Here is a 7,740-nt window from a genome sequence, read left to right on the forward strand (position 1 = left end):
TAACCGACAAAAGTCAAGTTAAATGGTCAGCCTTATATGTTTGCGACAAAAACAGATTCAAAGTCATTTAGTCACAAGTGATTTTTCTTTCAAAAGCACCAATTTCTTCTTTATTCCCTAAATAAATATCCATTATACAACAGTGGTTGAACGGTAGTTGTTCCAGTATTGAGCAACTCACACAACCAAACCTTTTCTTGCTGCAGCAGCTGTCTTTGTGCTCCAATAGAGATGCAATAAGGGCTCTTGAGTAATGATTTTATCCCTTGTGTGATGACACTGATGGAAGAGAACCGATGGAAGAGAGGCCATCTAAATGAATGTCTTGCAATGCTCATTCAACAAATCATAAAATCCAAACAACACCAATCTGACTACAAAAAGTCACAAAATCTCAACATCTTCCATATTTTTTTTTACATTTTACTAGCAAGACTGATTGCAATGTATAACCCTGTATTGACATATTGTTGGTTATTAGGATAGTGAATATATTTTTTTTTTATAATTTCCAGCTTTGACTTCAAAGTCTTTTTCATGTTTTATTAGTGTTTTTTTTAAATTCCTTTGACTAATGGTGAAAACAGCCCTAATGATCTACTGCAGTGCTTTGAGCTAAATGTTGATTGCTGCACACTGACAGTGAAATTGGTAACATGTTTGAAATTCAGCAGATACCATCTTAATTAAGCATGTTAGCTAACTGGCATAAAGTGCAAAGTACAACTGAGGCTGACGGAAATATTTAGACATAAACAAAGACCTTCTTGTTTCAGACTGAGTCTGTGTGTCTGTTGTGTAAAACTCAATAGGATAGGCCAAACTGCATGATTATCATACAATGTTCCTATTTTCATTAGTGTATAATCCCGTGAAAATACAAATCACTGTGTTTCCATTACCTTATAATGAGTAGTTTTTATCCAACGCAACACATGTGAATCTCCTTATCCATCCACCATCTTACATTTCCTCACAGGGGTAGAAGTAATATCATACTTTCAAAACCTACCTGGAGAGTATTTGTCAGCAGCTGGACTGTCTTTAATATTCTGTGATGTGAAAACAAAAAACCAAAACCGAAGAAAAAAGACCCATTACTACATTACTTATGTAGCTGTTTTACCTCATCTTTCTACTTTTTTAAGGATCACTATATCAACAGGCCTTATGTACAGTAGTTGTATTCCTTTTTAATGTTTTTCCTATAATGGGCAGCCCACCCCGCTTCGGCACACGCTTTCATCTGAAACTGACTTAGAAGTGACTTAGAACGGCATTCAAGTCATGGTACAATAGAAAAACACCAGAACAGATGAAGTGCTAAATCTGTTTAAAGCTATTCAACCATTATTTAGGTGTCAAAATTTGCATAGATTATGTGTTTTAGGGGATTAGAAGATGAAGCAATCCGAGAAGAGATAAGACGTTAAGAGAGTCTTGAACGTTGAGATGGAGCTAGCAATGCTAACTGAAAACTATTTGCGTTGAGACTGCCTTATGCAGAAGTACCAGAAGGTGGACATTCCTGAGCCTGTATGAGTTCAGATAGCGGGTTGCAGTTCATGCAGTATCTTTGTAAGCAAGTCTGAAGATAGTCCAGTTTGGTGGACTGACTGATGGACCAACACTATCATCCAGATAACCCTTATTTCAAGTACAGCCAACACCACTCATACTAACAGCTGTGATGACAAATTTGTCTCTGATAAAAACACGGGATGAAGTGCTGCATTGCAGATATGTTAATCTGCTCTTCCCCCAGTCTAGTGCCAGTGAGGAGGGGAAAAAAAGTGGTTTATAGATGTTATGTTAAGAGACAAGTTGTAAAAGAAAATAAATGATTATTAAATGACCCTTTTGTTTTTGACCTGATGGCTCATTACAGAAGTTCCCTTCCTGACAGCTTTTATCCTTGCTTTATCCCTCTTTCGTTCATCTTCCCTTAATCACTACTCCTTGCCCCCAGCATATCCTCTGTTCCTTTTTGTCTCTAATGGCTTGTGCGCACCCCTCACCTCCACACCTCTGACTGACAGACAGCAGACCTCCCTTTGTCATGCTTGTTAAGTCCATTAAGGCTGGTAATCGGCCGCTACTCTTCAGGGGCTTGGCTGTCTGCACACATCAGGTTAAGAGGACCAGCTATGTTGCTCTAAAATACATACCCACATACGTACTATAATCCATACATGTCCGTATCCCACAGGGAGGTGTCGACTGCAAATTTACTCTGGTAGAAAACACGCAGTTAGTCATTTGCCTCTAGGTATGAATGAAGTTTTACATCAAAATGTAATGAAACGATTGTAACAAAATCACTATAGACTATTAAACGGTTCTTTATCTCTCAGCTCCTCATAAATTTAGGGTTGAAATCCTAAATTTAGATACTCAACATACAAGTGTTGAAAATTTAAATTCTCAAGGAAGTAAATGTACCCTAATTGTCTATGTCCGTGCAATGTTTGAGAAAAAAATATTTGGTTCCATTCCATCACTTCAATTTGTCAATTTACAACAAGTGACCATATAAAAAGTAATCTTTCCAAAGTGATCTTTCAGGTGAACATGCCTCTGGACACCGTTGGCCTTGTCAGATTCACTCTTTAATGCTTCATAACCTGTTTTTGACCCGCAGCTATCGTTGATTGTGATTTGTCGACAACAGAGTTTTCAGTAATTTAAATGGTACCCTGAAAATTATGTCTTGTGTAGGTTGTTAGATAAAAATTGGCATTGGCTATGTTTAATGTGATATATCAAAAAATCAAGGTGTCTTTGTTTTTATACTACTAGAGGAAACTCGCAGTCCACTATTGCTATTTATGCTGCAGTGCAATGTGAATGGCAGTGACATAAAGTGTCTGAAAGCCAGAATGGCCACAATCTCTGGTGCTGCAGTGACACAAATATGACTTTTGCCTTTTAAATATGACCCTGAGTGCAATGTAAGTAGTATATAAATTTACACCAAGATGAAGAAGATTAGAGAGTTGGGAAAGCAAAGTGGAGCAAAGTCTATAGTAAATGTTCTACAGTTTTCTTTCAAAGCAAACTCTGACATCTGTCATCAGTTGTAATATGTTATGGCAATCTGAACTTCATAAATGGACTATGTTCTACTTTAATTGTTGTGGTTTTCAAGGTTGAAATAGCTGTGAACAGTGTAAAATATAACAAACAATGGTAACTGTGACTGACAGTTCTAAGGGAAAAGTGAAATTACAATGTATTATTGCTGTGGTCTATGACTGAGATCCACTGTTTGTATCTGTTGTGAAAGCACGACTCATTCAGCCATCAAGGATACATAAAAACAGAATTGGACATTAAAAAAAAAATCTCTATGCTTGGTTTTTATTCCCTTTTACAACAAGAGACCACTGTGAGCTTGTTTCCATTCAACCCTAAAGCCAAGTTTAATAGTTAAAGTAGCTGCCAAGTATATAAAGTCATATTTCAAAATCATAAGAAAATGCCCAGTAATGTCTCCTCTGAGATCACTGAGTAGCTCTCATACCAGCTGAAATGAACTGTATTGGCAAGACAAAAAGAGAAGAGTTCATTTTCAACCAAACTGTTTCGATATCAAATCACAAATGCACACTGTTCAGACGAAATATTTATTCAGAGTCAAGATAACACACGGTTAAGTTATTAACAGTTAAAAAACACAAAACAAATCAGTTAACCTGGCAAACTCCAATAACTCCAGGACTGTGACGAGAGCTGGAAATTCAATCAGCAGAGCTCTAATGCAAGCAAGGGCATAAGTTAATAAGTTTGCTAATTATCAAACCGTGGCCAGATTGCATAACATTGTATTTCCTTCTTGTTGTATTCTTAACCTTATCATGCTATGCTGTCATCATTTTGTCATCAGATTTGAACCCATCCCAAAGAATACCATTACAACAAGTAGAAAAATGGTGAAAAATAGTTTCACAATCGAAAGGGCTGTCCACACCAAAAAACGATAGCTTAGTGATACTATATAGATGGTTTCAAAAATGGCTCTGATTCAAGTGGAAGGTGGAGCCCACACCATAATTATAACATCAACGATACATGAGGATGGTTTCTCTCTTTTGTGGTGCTGAAATCGTATCACTTATTCAGTTTCTCATTCCTTATAGTAACTAGCCTACAATTTAAGTGAACTTTTTATAGCTTTCAACGACATACTTAAGCGTCTTTCAAATCTTATGTCAAACAGCCATTGTAATCCCAAAACGTTTAATACATATGATATTCAGCTATTTGTCTAATTTAAGCTTAACAATGTTTCAAAGATTTATGTCCTTCTGAGATGCATAAAAGACTAGATGGTTGACAACTTTCTTCAGCTAAACAGAAACTGAGATGCATGTTTCTGCACCAGCTGGTTTGGCTCAAAGGTGATCAGAAATCTTGATTTTCTGTCATCTTTAGTCAAACAATCTTTGTGTAATCTGGGGGTTTCTTTGAGCCAGGGTTAGACTCTGGATCAGCATGTAAATAATTCAGTTCTCTCCTGTTTTTACCAACAAAGGAACATTGTTGTATCCCCTGTGAAGATGGAAAATATTGTCCATGTTGTGTTTTTTTTTTCCAGTTTGTCAGGATTACTGTTGTTCCCTTTTCACATGCCTGGGCAATTTGTCTCTGCACCACTAACAACTGGTCCAGAATGCAGCTGCAAGACTGCTGACAAAGACATCCAGAAGGTCCCCTACGACGCCGGTCTTGATTTCCTTACATTACCCATCAGGTTCAGGACCAAGGTCAAAATCCTCATTCTAACTTTCAGAGTTTTGCATTCTGGACTTTCTGAAGCCCTACATCAACAACAGGACCTTGAGATTCCTCACATTATGGGTGGTTTTTTGTCTCTCGGTCTCAACTCAAGAACAAAAGGAGACTTTGGAGATTGTTGCCTGAAACTTTGAAACTCTCTGCCATTGGACTTAAGTGAGCTTTAGACTCCTCACAGGGAGACAGTGTGAGTTTTCCATGGAACAGTGAACAGGCTCCAGATGGAGAACTGAGAGGAATGAGGAAACACTGGACAACAGAATAAATTACACAGAAAACAAGCCAAATTACCACCAAAATGATTTCAATGATCTGGTGGAGAATTGTAGCCCCAGCCGGTCCATAAGTACACAGCCATAATGAGAAGATGTGCCGCAGGTGCGAGAGCACAAGCCCGAAAAGAGCCGCTCCACCCGAGGCAGAACACCGGCTGGGCCCATTCCTCCACCTGAGAGAACTGAGGAAGAGAAAAAACAAAGCAAAAACTCCCAGCCTGCCCAACCTTGACAGTAAGGCTCGGAAATCTCTTATATACTGTCCTCTTTGATAATTGTTAGGATATCATTAAAGGTACGGTGACTCAAACATGAGCATGAATAAAATTTCTCTGCAAAAGATGATATCATAACAGATAACAGGTAACCTCTCCTAACTTCTGTGTCAGTGGAGAATTTCATGACCCTGTCTGGTCTTCTCTTTCATTCCCTTTACGACGTACAGCAGTAGTTGGTCACAAAGTCTATTTTGAGACCGTGTTTAGCTGAAGTGTGCAGTACATGCTTGACACCACTGTTTACAGAACACGATAACTTAGCAGCACAGATGTTTGCACCATTATCATTATATTTCATCAGTTTCTAACAGGCATGTGTTTTGAAGCAAATTTCTGGCTTTGTATTACAAAAGCTTTTTAGAAATGAAGATTACCTCACCATTTATTTTATTATATCTTTAGATATATATATATATATATATATATATATATAATGAATCTAATAAACATAATTTACTTCCTGACCATTTCAAAACATAAATCAAAAGTATAGTAATAGCAAGGACTGCATACAGAAAATAAATTCGACATACACCCTTAAAATAGTAGTTTTGGTAATAACCTGGGAGTAAAAAGGCTCCTCATCCGAATGTTCTTAAATCTGGATTGTCCTTGTTTTGTTGATAAAATGTGATGTATTCGCATTGTGAACCTTCTTGAATCCTGTACATTGATTCCCTAAGTCTGCAATCGCCTATATGCAGGCATTTCTAACATTCTTTGAAAGTAAAGGAGGTCCATGGGGGCCGGCTTATTGTCCCAACACATTTTGCGACGGTTTACAATGGCCTCCCTGCACCTGTGTTGTTACTTGGTGATAAGTGACCCGAGAGCAATAGCTGCCATAATGAGCTCTTTTCTTGTTTTACTTTACACTTTCTCTACTCTGTCAATTACCAAAGCCTCTGTGTTGTTTGGCATCACCTAAAAAAAACAGAGGTTTTTTCTGAGTGTTTAGTTGAAATAATGGTTTCAAGGTTTTGTGTTTGTAAGAGAGATGTGTGAAAATGCCGTAACCACAGTTTCAAAGTGAGGGCCACCATTCATCACTGGAGGTAGTTACAAAAGTACAGTGAAGTCTAATTAAAGCTCATTTAAACACAATGTGGGTTTGAAAGTAAAAAGGAATGAGCTCCAGATTAAATCACGTCATTCTCAAATCGTTCCAAATTGGCTGCCATGAGTAAGGGAGATAGGGCATTTGATCAGTTTTTTATTTTCCATTTTCTACACTGCGTTTTCTTTTTCCTGTTGAGCCACCATGAGAGTCTATTAGCAGCCCTATTATGCACTGCTTCCATTGTTAATCCAGATTCTAAGTGGTAGATGAGAGATTAGTCTGAGGGAGGCCCGACGGGTGCCTGCTGCCCATTGTGCAAGAGTGTTTATTTTCTTTTTGATATTTACATTCATATATGTGTGTGTGCCTGTGTATTCTGTGACTTTTATGCTGCTAATTCAAAGCTGGCCTTTATGCCCTCCTCATACTTAAATAAACACCTTTACATCAACATATTACAAAATCAAGATCGAAAGTTTACTATTCGCACAAAGGAGACATTTTGTTGTGTGGTGTTTCAGTTTAAATCACAAATAGTTGATCGATCCTGGAAAGTGAGAGCACAAGTTATCAGAGACTGCGCTAAAGCATGGGATGTGAGGTGAGAAACAAAGAGACAGCGGCTTTGATTAAATCAAGGAGATGTAGTAAAGTAAAGAGTAGAAAAAAAAGAACACTGAGGAAATCAAACAACTCAGAAAAACACTGTCTGAGCAAGAGAGAGCAAACAGAGGGTCAGAGCTTAATTTAGACTTCAATCTGCTTTATTGAAAAAGTTGTCAGCGCTACCATTACCTATTGTGAAAAGAGGACTTAAAAATCCCAGATGTCCTCGATACATCAGTTCAGAAAGCTTTGCAATTAGTGTTTAGTACTATGGAAAATTACCATTAAAGTGGTAAGAATTCATATTTTAAAAGAAATGCTTATACTCTTTGATTCCATGTGTATGTCTCAGTAACTTTTGGAAAAGATGTTATCCCATTCAACACTGGTCCCAATCCCCTACACAGATGAAGGAAGAAAACTTTATCAGAGGGACCAAAAAAATACATTTCCCTAAGGTCTGATTTATGTCTCAATTACAAAGAGACAAAGAAATTAGTTCTGGAAATCAATAGAGTCTTGAGAACTTTCTGCAGTAGATGTAGATGAATAAATGAAATAACATGTTCTTTTGGTTTCAGTTTATTTTCATTTGTTTGTTTTTAGAAATGAAAAAGAACAGTCGATACTTGAGGAAATGCAGTTAGTATCAATTTGAATTATTTTAGTTGTACAAAAATAAATAAATTAAAGTCACAGAAATAGGCATTCATTATTGTTTAAG

Source organism: Leuresthes tenuis, unplaced genomic scaffold (assembly GCF_036924035.1).
Source record: "Leuresthes tenuis unplaced genomic scaffold, fLeuTen1.0.hap1 SCAF_18, whole genome shotgun sequence".
Taxonomy (NCBI): Eukaryota; Metazoa; Chordata; class Actinopteri; order Atheriniformes; family Atherinopsidae; genus Leuresthes; species Leuresthes tenuis.